This window comes from Pinus tabuliformis, chromosome 6, assembly GCF_031772625.1.
Source record: "Pinus tabuliformis cultivar Carrire ecotype Pingquan chromosome 6, CPIR1, whole genome shotgun sequence".
NCBI lineage: Eukaryota > Viridiplantae > Streptophyta > Pinopsida > Pinales > Pinaceae > Pinus > Pinus tabuliformis.
In genome coordinates, this window is record NC_142292.1 from 1,402,563,161 (window position 1) to 1,402,579,628 (window position 16,468).

Genomic DNA, 16,468 nt, shown 5'->3' on the forward strand with positions numbered 1-16,468 from the left:
CACCAAATATGGAGAAACTCCAGTTAACCCCACCAAATTTGGAGCAGTGCTGGATTTTTCGGACTTGCTAAAACCTCCGCTAACTGCCGCTAGCACCCTCCTATTTAGCACTGGGTCATATGGCACTCATGGAACCGGGCTGGCCCCTTACCTCCAAACCCGTCGGCGCATGTGTTTAAATAAAAACTCAAGCCCATAGTTGTTAAGTCCAATGGTGGCAACATAGTGGTAAGGTGTGGGGCTTGTGTGCGCTAGGGCGTGGGTTCAACTCTGCCGGCCTCCGAAATAACATTTAACCCAACCTTTGCACGTGGTGGCCTTCGGCTTGCCATGTGTCAACCTCTCATTGGTCCACCTAAAATGCCCTTGAACAATAACATGTGGCACTTGTCACAATCCGATTGAGCCACTTTTCAGAATATTCTTTTTTCTTACTAGTCTGTACAAATGCCTAGTCAACATCCCAGTTAGCCTTGTACCCAAACTTTTCCTTGTTTGACAAAGCGGACATAAGTCTCTATCTTTCTCATACGAGCTCAGTTTTGATTGAAACGAATTGCATTGGGATCACATCATTGAGACAGACACGTTCATTTAGTTTTTGAGCGATTATGAGCACTTTGATTTTTGAGCAAATTTTTGCCACTAATCCAAATTCCGATCACTTGGTTGACTTGAATGTCAAGGATTTGACATTTGACTGGTTGTTGATGTACTTGGACTATGTATCCTGCTGAACATTTGATGAACATCTAATAGAATAAGAATCTGGTTGGGTTTTCCCTCTTGTGGGGTTTTTTTCCTTGGTCTTTGACCTCAATCTTTGTGTCTCATTTGTTCTTGGTTATCTTCTATTGTGCATATTATTTAATGTTTTATCTACAATTGCTTACTGTTATTGGGTGATTTAAATTAATTGGAAAAAATGATTGCTACTGAAATAAGACACTGTCTAGGTGATTGTTACAACATAGAACATTGAAAAATTAACACAAAAAGGGAAGAATCAGTCACATGATTTTTCTAGAGGAGAAGGTAGTAAAAGAGTGGCAGGGTCTAGGCACAATTAAGGTGAGAGATCCCATTGTCATTGTGTCCATTGTTGCAGGAACAAACATGAGGAAAGGACATGTAGAATCTCGTGGGAGAAGATCACAGACACATAAGATCTAAAAGAATACAAAGGTAAAACATTAAGTCGATGAAAAGTATTGTAGCTGAATCTGCTCATTATATTGTTTTCCATTACAATATTGGAGTAAATAAATATTTATTTAACACTACATTTTCTTCTTGGAGAGATATATACCAACTTAACATAGGTGCAATGTTGGCTTGGTGGGGCCTGACCTAGGTTCAGCGTTAGTTAGCCAAACAAATCCCTACACTATTGGCCCTTTCGGCATCAGCTCGCAGAACACGGACCGAAGTCTCACTCGAAACAGTATGGGGGGATGCTCGAACCAAGTTTCCGCACCTTGAGATGGTTGTGATGTCGGTTTATTCCTTCTATTCCTGCTCTCACACAAGTCGTTAAGTTCTAGGGCTCTGTCAGTCTAGCCCTTTATTCCACCCTTCAGTACCTCCGCGAAGGGGTACGATTGGCCTTCACGCAGCCCTAACCTGCGGTTCAGGTACTTTCGCGCTGCTAGGGAAGCGTATCGTGCAGATTCCCAACCTAGCTTAAGTGTCTTACTTATCTTATTAAACAATCACAATTAGCGTCGTGTAAACAAATATCCTTATTTGCGTTCAATTATCCAATGTAATTACATACATTCGCGCATCACATAAGCATTATAAATGAAATTCATACACAATATGACAAGATGCATTAATAGGAAACAAAGACACAGAATTTGCAGAATGCTTCTCTTTATTGATATCTTCATATGATTACAGACTCTATCCGCCCTGCGCACACAACTGCAGGGGTCCGCGCACTCAGCTGCAGAGCCTCTACCTACGCTACGACCCGAAACTTAGACTTCTCTCCTTATCGCTCAAGACTTCTTCTACAACTTATGACTCATCAGAACTACTTAGATCTTACTTACTTAGCTCTTTTTATACAATCCCATGGTCCGTGGACCATGGGTAGATCTTTTACAACCGAATTTATTTTACAAAATAAGGGCGGACAACCCTGTATGACTCATGACACCTTCACACTCCGCGACCACACAATGTGGAGACTTTACAACTTTATTACAAAATTTGACCCAAAACATGGGCTTTTAGCCATTCCCAACATGCCCTCAATACAAACATCGTGACTTGCCCTCGAGTCACTGGGTAGGCACGAAGATCTTAGCGGGAAGACCTCCCAGCTCGACCCTTATGACCGCAACCTCGGTAGTGCAATGTGCGGTCGCCTGATTCGCGTCTTCCACCATTTGCTCAGCCACTGCACCTAAACTGTCGGCCTGAAGCTTTTACTGAGCTGCTTGCAGAGTCACAAACTTTCCTTCAATAGAGGATGTGACCGTGTAACCCTCATCCAGCCAGGGCTTCAGTCGCGCCTTTAGCACTGCTTTCTTGTGCAGCACTGCATCCACCTGTTCTTTCAGCTGCTTGGCCTCCTACAGATTCGCCAGTCTCTATGTGAGCGTGAAGGTTCATGCTGTGCCTTGGACCTCATCATAGCGCTATTGTAGCTCGTGTTCTTCTATCTCCAGTTGCTGTACATTAGGGTCCTCCTGCAAGTTTGTTAGGACCTCGAAAAACTACTCAAAAAGTTGTGTGCAGTCTGCTACTGCACTGTCAACTACGGCTATTTCCTCTGTGACAGTGGTTGCACGCTTATCCTTCATTTCTGGCAGAGTTGAGGGCTGAGCCTTCAACTTCAACTTGGTGATCTACAGGTTCAACTCCAATTGAACCCTTGTTGTTTCTGTACGAGCATTGCGCACCCCTGTAGCCAGTTTGCGAACGCACACCTCAACTGGTTCTTTCTCAGGAATGGCTAACTTTGGGACCATTCGGCATGCCTCCTCTACGACTTGAAGTATACGCTTGTTCTGGTCAGTCACCTCGGTCAGAGCGGCGATGACAGAGTCTCGCCGTAGTGCCATCTGCTCATTGTTAATCTGATGTTCACTAATCACCTGTAGGGTGCGGTGCTCACCGGCCCTCAACTCTACAATCACTCCATCTTGCAAGAGGTGGAGCGCTTCGCCAAGGAGCGCTGCTAGATTCAACCATACTCCCTTGAGGGCATTGACAGTGGGCCTGTCAGCTTCATTCTCCGTGGTCAGTGCTCCATCAGGCAGCACTATCGCGCTGGAGGCCTTTGCGTGCAACATCTTGGCAGCTTCTGAAGTGCCGATAGCAAGGCTGGTGGACATTGTGCCAGCCTATGATGTGTAGGTCTGCAACTCTTGTAGACCTATCTGGATAGCCCCCAAGATTAGTTACTGCTACTGCTCAAATTGTTGTAGGGCCTCCGTGGTGACATCCCGCACCATGTCACCAATGTCATGCAAATCGCCCTCCGTGAGGGTGATTGGGTCCAATGATGTCTTAGTGGCCTTGGATTTCTTCCTGGACCCTCTTTTCTCCTGCTCCCTTGGACGCTTGATGTGGGAGGATGTCTCCTGTGGGTCCACACCACGCTGCTCGGTCTACTCGTCTATCTCGTCTTCTGTCTCGGGTGAAGGCAACCTCGCGCCTTTGTCAAAGCCCCGCCCCGTTCCTCCTGTTTTCTTCTTTGTCTTCTGAGTGGTGTCATGCTTTACCTGGGCCTTATCAACGGCGTCCTTCTTTCTCTTTTCGGCTAGCTGTGTCATCTTGAGCTTAGCCTCCTCCTTCTTGCGCTGCGCAACGGACTTGCTCCCTCCCACTGCCAAGTCTATTGTAGTGCGCCATTTTTCCAACGAGCGATCGAGTACTACGTCAATGTTGTCATCCATTTCTAGGTAAGGCAAGTCATACCATGTCTGCGCAGGGTCCTTCAGTGCCCTTATGGACACATGGTGAAAATTTGCTTTAAACTCTGCATAGCCCTATAGGTTGGAAAACACTGTAGGCAATAATCATGGTTTATGATTGATGGCCATGCAGATGTTCATCTCCATCAAGATCCAGAAGATCTTACTGTCCTTGATGCGCTACATATCCTTGGTCACCCACAGCGAAGCGTACTTCACTGCTTCTGGCAGGTCTGGCGTGACCAAAGGGAATTGACTGTCCTCTGGCAGCTCCCATGCTACCAGAACAATCAACAACAAGAGCCACATGTAGTGGAACGTCATGCTGAGCTCCTATGCCTCACGGTAGTTTGCTAGGATCTCTCCGCAAAGATAGTCCACCCAATTGAACTGAACTCCTTCGGCGCACTGGGCTGCTAGCACGACGACAGACGCCGACACCTCATTAGCATGACACTTCCTCATCACCTTCCCTGCTAATATCTGCGTAGCTATCTTTACAACAGGGTCACAGATGCTGGATATGGCATATCTGCGCGGCTTCTTTACCAACTTAAACTTCTCTTTCATGGCCTCCGCAAGGGCCTGCTCACCACCTTTTCCACCAAATATCATGGCCAGATTTTCTCCTGCGTAGGGCAACCATGTGATCCTATGGATAAATTTGTCAGTGATGGGTGTTGGCTCCTCCGGCCACAGACACCCATCATGCACCAAGCACAGCAGCTGCTTGATGACCAAGGCTGTAATTGGGGTGCGATTGTAGTGCGGCACCCATAGCACATTGAGTAGACCAGCCTTATCTACTCCTTCGAGCCACCTCCGTGGCTCCAATGCAGTCATCCCGATGGTTGTGTCAATAATGCGGTGCATCAGCTGCTCGGTCGCCAAGTGTGGGAACTTCTTATGGTCAGTCAAGTCCTAGTCTTCAAGTTTTAATAGAGGAATCTGCGCCAAGCGCGGTCCTTCAAAAACAATTTGATCCGACAACATAGGGGTTTGCAAGGGGACCTTGCTCTCGTCGATATCATTCGGTACCTCGGCCTTGCCTTTGCGTGGAGGGACATACTTAGGAAACCGAGTGATAAGGTCAGCACCCTGGGCTTCAACTTTCTCCACATCTATTCCCACATCCTCATCATCCATCAGGATGTCTTTGATTGCTTCCTCCTTCGGATCTAGATTGATGGCTTTTCCCTTCTCCTGTGTGGTGGGCTTGTCCTTCAGTGGGTTTCTTCTTGGTGACACGTGCACCGATATTGCAGGCTGCTTGCCCTTCTTATCCTTCACACTTTCCTTGGTTGGGGTGGGCTTTGGTCTCAGCTTCCTTGGTGATTTAGGGACTTCTGCTAGTACTTTGATAACCTCTGGAGCAGCTACTTCTACCTCACTAACCACTTCTGGCATATCCTCCTCGGTCGTCACTGCTTCGGTGTCCATGGCTGTGGCAGGTGTCAACATAACGCTCATCAGAAATGCTCATGACGTCTCTGGTAAGTTCTCAAATGCTGGATTTGCTATTAGAGCCTCGAAGAATTCTCGGTTCATGTGCACCTGAGAGCTCAACAACTCAATTCTCAAAATTCCAAGTGTTTTTCGCTGGGCAACCACCTGTAATTTATAGGGCATTTTGAATTCAAATCCAACCGTTCCCCCCAAATTTGGTTCATTAATGCGGGATTGGTGGCAAATTTCCAAGGATCTGACCCATAAATTTTCATCTTAAATGTCAGCCGCTCGGTCCATTTGGCTGCATTTCTACCGTCAAATCATGCATAGTGACTTTAACGGTCACTTTCCAGTCAACTTGCGTGATTTTTCCTTGGGTAGGGCAGCTCCTTCGCGCTGTCGTGAACCCTATTAAACTTCCTTGCGTCGCAAAATCCTCAAATCACGAAGCTCTCCAACTCGGGTAGTGTAGTTTATAGTCCTGCACCTCCTTTCAGCTGCCTGGAGTGCTAAGACTATGCTACCTTCATATAGTCACATGGTCGGACCACCAGTGTATGGCTTCAATCGACTGCCATTCACCTTTCCTGGGAAGGGATCTCCATTCAATTTGACCAGCTGTACTGCTCCTCCGTCAGTAATCTCCTTAATGACATAGGGCCTTAACGAGTGCATTCTAAATTTCCCTAGAAATTTATCAAACTTGCTGTCATATAACAAAACTAGGTCATTTACCTTAAAGGTGCGCAACTTAATGTGCCGATCATGCCATGCTTTTTCACGCTACTTTTGGACCTATTGGTGAAATCTAGCTAGAAATCTTTCTTCCTCAAGCTCAGCCAACTGCACAAGCCTCTCTTCCAGGGCTCCACGATCCGTCATACCTGTGAGTGTTGCTATGTGCAAACTAGGCACAATGTATTCCATGGGAATCACCGCTTTAACACCATATACAAACCTAAAGGGTGTTTGTCCAATCAACTTCTTGCATGTAATCCGATAGGCCCATAGTACTGCGCATATGCACAGGTCCCAATCACTTCGCTGAGTGTTGCAAACCTTGGTTCGCGCATTCTCCAACACTTTATTGAATGCTTCCACCGTCCCGTTAGCCTGCGGGTTATAAGGCGTGTTCTTCTGGTGATATAGCTGAAATTCCTCCATCAACGCACTGATCGTTTCATTCAGAAAGTGCGTACTGCGATCACTCATCAAAATCTTTGGACACTTGAATCGCGTCAGTACATACTCAAAGAGGAACTTTGCAGCAATCGTGCCTGTGCAATCGTTCATAGGTTGTGCCTCTACCCATCGAGTCAAATACTCTTTCGCAGTGATAATGTACCTTGCTCCCGTCTTCTTCCCTTGGGGTTGAATGGGTCCCACAAAGTCTATTGCCCATTTTTCAAAGGGTTGTAATGTCATATGTGGATTCAGAGGCAGGTCATCCCTTTGCAATTCCTGCCAGTCCTTTGACACACATCACACGCTCTGCAGTAAACTTTTGAATCCTGATGGAGGGTTTGCCACCACAACCCTGGGCGTAGAATCTTCTGCATGGTCGCTCTCCCTGCATGATGTCCCCATGCGGCACCCCCATGAGTGTCCGCGAGCATACTACTCCTTTCAAACTTTGGTACATATCGTCACAATATCTCATAAGACCCAATTTTGTACAGATGGCCAACGATGACAGAAAAGTCTACCGTGCGCACCACTAACTCCTTCTTCTATTGGACGGTGTAACCTTCCGGGGCAGTTCCTGTCGTTAGAAAGTGTATGATATCTTCAAAATGACCATCCACGATGCGCATTGCCAAAATCTGCACGTCAAGTAATCCCTCCAAATTAGTGGGCTCCTCCCCTGTTTTGATGCGCGACAGATGGTTTGGTCCCACGTTCAGTCATCCAGGCTTCACAATAACTTCAAAATCATACTCCTAGAACAATAACAACCACCTGCAGATTATCCCCCCCAACATAGGCTTATTGACCAGGTATTTCAACGCAGAATGATCCGTATACATCTTAAAATGGCCCCCCAACAAATAGTGTCTAAACTTCTAGAGCGCGTATACCATGGCTAACCCTTCATGCTCGGTGGTGGAATAGTTCTTCTCTGCCTTGGATAACCTTCTACTTGCGAATGTTATAGGATGTTCCAAGTCTCCTTCGCTAGCTTGTGTCAGTACTGCTCCCAACACTATACATGACGTGTCGACATGTACATGAAACTCCTTCTTCCAATCCAGGAAGACTAAAATCGGTGCGGTGACCATCTTTTCCTTCAATACATCCAAGCTTTTCTTACATTCCTCGTTCTAGCAGAATGTGACATCCTTTTTCAACAACTTCTCCATAGGCGCGGTGATCTAGGCATAGCCCTTGATAAACTTTCTGTAATATCTAGTATGCCCTAGGGTAGCGCGCAACTGTTTCACACTCCTTGGTGCTTCTAAGTTAAGTATCACCATGATCTTCGCGGGATCTACCATCAGTCCCTGTCTACAAACCACATGACCTAGTAGGGTCCCAAAAGGAACACAAAATAGGCACTTCTTCAGATTGAGCACGATCTGGTATCTTCGACAGGTATCTAGCATCAGGTGCAAGCTTGCCACATGGCGTTTCACCAGCCCAAACATAGTCCAGTCATCAAAGTACACTTCTAGGAACTTATGAATAAATTCCTTGAACGCCGCAACGACTACGCGCGAAAAAATAGCAGGCGCATTCTTCAATCCGAAAGGCATTATAATTTACTAAAAACACCCCCACTCAGTCGCGAAGGTCGTCTTGATCCTATCCTCCGGCACAATTTTGATCTAATGGTACCCAAAGAACCCATCAGTGAAGGAATATGCTTCCTGGCCACCTACATTTTCCAACACTTCATTAGTGAACGGAGACGGGAAAGGATCATGTACACAAGTGTCATTCAACTTCCTGAGATCTACGCATATCCTTATTTCATCCTTCTGCTTCTTTTCTTGTACTACCATTGGGCTTACCCAATCAGATTCCTCTATGGGCTCAATGATGCCTGCCGTGAGCATCTTGTCTAGCTCTAAGCGGACCTTCTCCTTATACTTCGGATTGAGACGGTAAGGCCTTTGCTTAACTGGTTTCGTGTCGGGCTTCAACGTGATTTTCATAACACCCAGGTCTCATATTATCCCTTTTAGATCCATAAACTTGGTAGGGAAAAAATCCTGGTATTCACGGAGAAATTCAGTGACCTTACCCACCATCGTGTCATCCCAGTAATCTCCAATCTTCGCGAATTTGGGCTCGACCTCTGTACCAATATTCAACTATTTCATTTTCAGTGGTGCGGTTATATCAGGATTCTCAATCTGCGATCCTTCAACCTTGCGGTGACCCTCTGTTTCAGGGATGTTAATCTTTCATGGATCCTCATCTTCTTCTTCAGTGGTCACATTATAGCATTCCAGTGGTGACTCAGCTGAGTGGTCCAATCGGGTTGAATCAGGTCCAAAGGATCCAGAGTTATCCTAAAGATCACTGCTTTCACTTCTTGTAGCGCTTCGTCAATACAGTCAAACCCATCTTCAAAGCTGAATGTCATTATGAATCCTTCGTGCAGAATATCCCATTCACCTGTACCATGGTGAAGCTATGTTTCTAAGTACTAGTTCATCAGGATGACATCTAGGGTGTGATAAAACAAGTGCACCCATTCAGGTTGGGGCTTCACTCCATAAGCCTCGGCCCATTTATCTAAGTGTGCACGTGGATCGTCCTTCCCATCATATTTGTCTATCATTCGTACCTTCATCTTCCCAAAGCGTGTTCTTGTCATCCTTCTACATTCACGCCAATCATCAAAGCTACCCTTGTGCGTACCCCACCACCTTTTGGGGGTAGCGCGCAATGCCCAATCCAAAGTCTGGAAGCACTGCTTTTTTGGTACCTCCCTTTCAAATGCATCCAAAAAGATATCTACATCATTAAGGCCATCATAAGTGGGCAGATCTCTTACCTTTGACGACACACAGCGTAGTGACTGGGTCATCATGTTACAGCTTAGCATGGTTACTTCATGTAATCGATTTTGCCAGTGCTCTAATTCTTCATCAGAGTTCGAGGTGCAGGAACTCTCGCGATCCCATGTAATTTGTCCATCCACTATTGGATTCACCCAGTCTTGGCCTCATGCTGTTATCTTATATATGCAGTACAAATCATCGTCGCTCTCATAATCATGGATTAGTTCAGTGTAGCGCGATCCTTCAGCAAGATCTAGGGGTAATATTACGCGAAGCAATTTCTTCTCAAATATCATCTTTCACTTCTTTAGGTTGATTACCCGGTTCATATCAGTAGCCCAATCAATGCCAAGGAGCACAGGGTAGGGGTTGCTATCATCTATAATTTCTATTACTTCGAAGTAGGTCGACGCGCTTGTGCCTTCAATATCTACAGTCACCTGTTGTAGCCACCCCATAGGGATGACCTTTTGCTGATTTTCCATCCTTAACTGAATCGGTGACCACTGCAGCACGGGTCTTCCCATCCGTCCCCAAGTTTGCTTTGGTAGGATGTTCATGTCTAACCCCAGATCCAAAATAACTTGATCCATTTCATACTCTCCTATCTGCGCGGTCAGTCTCATCTCTCGTCCTGTCCTTATTTATGCTTACCAATGTTTCGTACCACGCGCAGATCACTCGAAGTGTTTCCGACGGATTTATTTATAAGCTCCTGTAATCCCTTCACAACCTTGCTATCGCGTAGAAACTTCATGCATGTTTCTAGAAAGGTCGTAAGCATAGAAGGGTCCATTTCCTGATCAGGATTATCCTTGATTCCTGAGGTGGAGGCCTCAACGAAGCTCTTCTTTGCTTCCATGAATGTTTCACATGCGCACTCCAAATCAAATTCAACCTCCTTCGCCAGAGCTTTGCGAACCCATGCACTGTCTTCGGGTTGTTTCCCCTTATCATCCCCTGTTGCAATTCCACTTCAGAGCACTATATTCACATTCAGATCCTCCTTACAAGGTTTAGACCTCATCATCTGTAGGTTCTGATTCGGTTGAGGTGGTAGTGCCCCTTTGTCACGTATCCTCACTATCAGTGTAGGATAGTCCTCCGTTTCATGGTCAAACAGGGTGCAATATTTGCATGACGGTCGCGTTAGGTTAGTGAAATCATAGGCATAGTGTCTTGGTCCTCCACAATTGTAGTAGATTAGCTGTCCCCGACCTCTACCAGGTCCTCCTCCACCTCGGCCTCGTCCGTGCCCCTAAAAGCCTGTTTGCGCCATCCCTGCGTTCTAGTCAGGGGGCCGCGTTTCTGCCTGAACCCTATAGGCAGGTGTTCTATCCATAATCAATTCATAACTTCTGCAGTTGTTCTCGTCATGCCCTACTGACCGACAAAAGTTGCAGAACAATTGTTGCAGTGTTTGTACAAACTTCTGCAACAAATGACAGTTATCCGTCATATGTTTTCCTGCTACCTGACATATAGCGCACCACAATGCAGGCCCCACGCTTGGTCCTGTTTGAGCTTCTGGCCTCAAAGGCATAGGTCCCCCTCCTGCAATGTAGTTCGCAAAGATCAAGAAATGGTCTTTGTCGTGCCCCTGACTCTTACATTTTAGGAACCATACCTCTTCGCGGACCTCTGGTCAAACTGTCCTGTCCTGCTTCAAACTTTGCATCTCAAGGAAAAGATTTTGCAACTGCGCATGGATCTGCTGAACCCCCTGATTCCGATCTTGCATCATCATTTCATGCAGTCTCATCGCAATTTACAAGACCTCTTCTTGAGTCGTTATCTTCTGTTGGGACAACACAACCCTTAGGTGTGGCAGGAGAGAAGCCACAAACCATTCGCGGTGCTGTCCATCTGTTAAGTTCATATTAGCTTTGTGGATTTTACACTTCAATCGATGATCTAATTCCAAGGTGTCTCGCCTGGTTTCATTGCGATTTCCTTGAATCCCAGAATCAACTGTGCCTTAGATTTAGGCCTACTGAACTCTATTCAGCGCGGTCTAGATGTATGCCACTCCAACATTTGGGTTATCATTGGATAATTTAATGTACCAGGTTAGCGCGCGATCATGCAGAGCAATAACCAATGTTTCCTTCTTCATGTGATCATCTGTAATGCCCTAAGATTCCCATACAGCTTTCACGACGAACCAGAACTGGTCTGGGTCCTCATTTCCAAAGCCTTTAAACAAAGGTAGCTTCACTCAGTTTTCCATGCTGAACTGCAGTGGAGGTGGAGGTGGTATGGGAAAAGTCGTACGTGACGGTGGTGAAGTTAAAGGCAGTGTGGGTGGAGGTGGTAGTCATGGGAAACCTTGTGTTATTATTTGAATATCACTTCGCGGATAAGCCTACGCTACTCCCTCTTTGTCACCCAATGGAGGTGAAATCAATGGACTATATTCAGGACCCTTTCTTCCTTCGTTCCTGTAAGTCTTTCCGCTTCGTGTGGCTCCAAACATCAAGGTAGCTACATAAACCATTTTTTTCACAATAACATTTTAATCCAGGTATTCAAAGAATTTAAGTACTTACCTTGCAGACCTTTGAAAAAGTGCCGCTCCGCCCCACTGTAGTTGACTGAGGTATCGACCGTGAATTCAGTCACAAATCCTCTTATGATGTGATCGAGCCAATGATAGACAACATGGATGATCTTATCCTTAGAGGCTTCCAGTCTCTATACTAACTTCGGGGTCCAGACAATAGGACCGTCAAGTCTCCACCTTCCTTGGCTATCTGCTAGCTTTGCGATCCACTCGTATATCTCAACCGGAAAGGAACAGAAAAAGATCTCATGGATCTCTGTATATAGGTACCTATCCAACCACTGTTCCTTTGTCAGTCGCGGGTTCCTGTTCTCCTATGCTACGAATTTGTGGATCTTCCTATCCAACCAATGTTCGATCTCTTTCTTAGTTGGATTCTAATGATACGACATCACACATCTCTTACGCAGATTCTGGTCTCGGAAACAAAACCATTTTTTGGCTTGGTGGGGCCTAACCTAGGTTCAACATTAGTTAGCCAAACAAATCCCTATACTACTGGCCCTTTTGGCATCAGCCCGCGGAGCGTGGATCGAAGTCTTACTCGAAGCAGAATGGGGGGCTGCTAGAACCAAGTTTCCACACCTTGATATGGTTGTGATATTGGTTTATTCCTTTTATTCCTGCTCTCATGCAAGTCGTTAAGTTCTAGGGCTCTGTCAGTCTAGCCCTTTATTCCGCGCTTCAGTACCTCCGTGAAGAGGTACGATTTGCCTTCACGCAGCCCTAACCTGCGGTTCAGGTACTTTCGTGCTGCTGGGCAACGTATCGTGCAGATTCCAAACCTAGCTTAAGTGTCTTACTTATCTTATTAAACAATCACAATTAGCGCTACGTAAACAGATATCCTTATTTGCATTCAATTATCCAACGTAATTACATACATTCACGCATCACATAAGCATTATAAATGAAATTCATACACAATATGACAAGATGCATTAACAGGAAACAAAGACACAGAATTTGCAGAATGCTTCTCTTTATTGATATCTTCAGATGATTACAGACTCTATCCGCCCTGTGCACACAGTTGCAGGGGTCCATGCACTCAGCTGTGGACTTCCACCCTAGGCCTCTGTGCACTCAGCTGCAGAGCCTCTACCTACGCTACGACCCAAAACTTAGAATTCTCTCCTTATCGCTCAAGACTTATTCTACAACTTATGACTCATCATAACTACTTAGAGTGAGCTTACTTAACTTTTTTTATACAATCCCATGGTCCGCGGACCATGGGTAGATCTTTTACAACCGACTTTACTTTACAAAATAAGGACGGACAACCCTTTATGACTCATGACACCTTCGTGCTCCACGACCACAAAATGCGGAGACTTTACAACTTTATTACAAAATTTGATCCAAAACATGTGCTTTTAGCCCCAAAAATGTCCTTGGGGGATCTCGTTCCCAACATGCAACATGATACATGACCTTCCAAAGAGTCTTTGAAGATTTCTTTAACAATGTAGATGGTATAGTCTATTTTTCAATTAAATCAAGTCTCAAACCTTCAAGAATACCATTAGGGTTAAATTGCTTGGATTCTAAGATTTTCTTCTACATGATGTTCTCTATCTTCTTAAGTTGTGAAGAAATTGTTGTCTCTTCTATGCATTCAAAAACAAGGTCACTCTGTTCATATTTGTGATGGAAAGGTCAAAATAAGGAAGGCTTCCAACAACACAGTCTTTATGATGTGAATGAAGGATGAAATATTGTTAAGATTGAAAGGGGCATATGCTTATTTATGGAATTTTGCATACTTCTCTCACCACAATGAAGGTACATTGGCATCCACTCCCTTACAACATGCTATATTTGGACACATTAATTATGACAATTTTCATTTATTGAAAAATAATGCTGCATTTGATTTGCATACTATTCCTAGGAAATTAAAGCAATGCAATGCTTGTATCCTTGGGAAACATAGAAAAAAATATTTCTATGATACCACTTCCCAAACATGTAGAAAACTTGGATTGATACATTATGATTTGTGTGGCCACATGTCTGTTCCATCTATTAATGGCAATAAATATATCATGCCATGTATTTATGATTACACCAAGATGTGTTGTGTGTACTTGTTGAAAGATAAATCATGGCCTCTTGAATCTTAAAAAAAATTCATGTATGGATTTAAAATGAAGTGCAATCACATATTGGTACTTTTAGTACTAATAATGAAGGATATTATACATCTAATGAATTTGAAAATTATCTTCACCAACATGCGATTCAACATAAAACAATAGTTCCACATAATACTTAACATAATGGTGTATCTAAAAGAATGAATAATATTGATTTGTGTAGCTTTGGGAGGTACTCCCACAACCCCTGGGTACTGGGTTTGTGAGGAGTTGACCCAAAAAAGTGGTTTGTGGACAGTGTACCCAAGTAGTGGGTTTTGCACCCAAAGTTGTGGGCGGAAACCAAGGGGAGAATTTGATGGTTTGATCATTGAAAGCATGTGGGGCACCCTAGAAGGTCTAAGGGGAAACTATGGCTTCAATGGTGTGGTTGAAGGTCAACAATTTTTTATTATCTATTATGTTATCTATGTTTGAACACTCAAACTCAGGTTAGCTTGGTTGAAGTAGTGACACTTGGGGAAAATAGACTCCACCAAAATTGATATAAGTAGAGATGAGATTATTTCGTTGAAAGAATCCACAAGAGAATTTATTCTCAAGTGAATACAAAGCTAAAGGAAGCCGCATACCTCAAGATCTGAGCTGGATAAGGAGAAAAAAATACGCTTCATGTTTTTTGGTATTTTCTCTCATGTTCTAGTACAGATCAAAGGAGGAGGGCTGGACGTGACTTAGTGATGGTTCTGTGGTAAATTTTTGTGCATACTACCTATGGAGTATCACTAGAATAGGGTTTGAATTCTCTGTGCTACAGACTTGTGTTAGGGTTGACATTATACTTCTGTTTAGAGGGATGAAAATCCCTATGCATGAGGCCAAGAAAGTGTCTTATCTATTGAATGAGAGTCAAGTTCATGAAGAGTGGAGAAAAGGAGAATAGGGTTATATACACAGGGTTTTGATTTGTTGCAAAGGAGGTATAAGGGTCGAGTTTCCAGTGGAAGTGTACAAAAATAAGGGATAGTAAAATTATGAGGTTTACACAAGACTGAGTTTGTTAAGAGGTCAAGTGGAAACATCTTCAAGGAGGAGGAGTGCTGGGTAGAATTTTTTTCATAAGCATTATGGACGTGTGTCTTAAGACAACCTAATAATAGTGCCTTTGTGAAGCCAAGGACTATTAAGGGGTTGTGTTTTATTATGCCCTAGTTCAGTCAGTTGTTGAACTGTGAGAGGGTAGAATCATGTGCCCTAGTTCAGTGGTTTACAGTGGGAAATATCTATGATATAAGGGCAGATTGTTGAGCCCTAAGTCTTGTCATCTTTGGAGAAACATATAGACAATAAGTGGGCAAAAGTTGAAAACCTTATGAGAAATGTTCATTGAAGTAGAAAAGCATTGCTAGAATGCAACTAGTTGGTGAGCCTATAATCAGTCATTTTTGGAGCAACATGAGGGTTGATAGTGGAAAAATGTTGTGCTGAAGATACAAGCATTTATAATTTTGCATAATTCTTGTGAGCAATAGAAGAAGAGGAAAATAACCAACTAGAAGTGTTCAAGGTACATGGACTAAAAGGGTTGTGGAAGTGGTACATCAACAAGTCAAGTGTACTTTGTTTAGGGATGGATTGGTAGTTATAAGTTGTTGACTCCAAGCCCCAGTTTTCCTTGTATGTAGGTTTGTAAAGGCCATGATTCCTGGTATGGGAGCCCTACATTTGTTGTATTAATATTTGTAATATAAAAATTTTTGGGTTAAAAATTGTCTTATACACTAGTTGATTCACTGTTGTACATTTTCCACTATGCAAAGTGCTTGTGTTGTGCCAATTGTGTGTGTTTGTGATCATGGTCTTAGAAATAAACCTGATTCTTAAGTGCCATGGAAAATTCAACATGGAATCATAGCTACTTTGAAGGGACAACTGAATTAGAGTGTGCATAGTGTATAACTCAAGAGGGAGTTGGTTTCCTTGTTATTGAAGCACTAATAGAAATGGCGAAGTTTTCGGTTGGTTTGTGATATGAGGAAAAGTTGGTTGGGTTGTACAACTATAGTCCTTGGAAGGAAAGGATCAATTTGGTCTTGATGGTGAACAAGATATAGGAGTTTTTCGACAAGGAGATGAAGAAACCGACTGACCCTAAGTAGTTGGAAGTGTATGAGGAGTTGGATACAAAGGCAAAGTTGATCATCCTCGATGGTGTCAAAGATCACTTGATACCTCATATGTATGGGAAGCACATTTCCCATGAAATGTGGAAATCTCTTCAGATATGTTCTAGAATAAGAATGAGAATTGACTATTGGCACTAAGAGATAAGTTGAAGAGAACCAAGATGTTGGATGGTGAAGGTGTGGCTCCATATCTAATGAGAATTTCTTAAGTTCGAGATGAGCTTGTTTA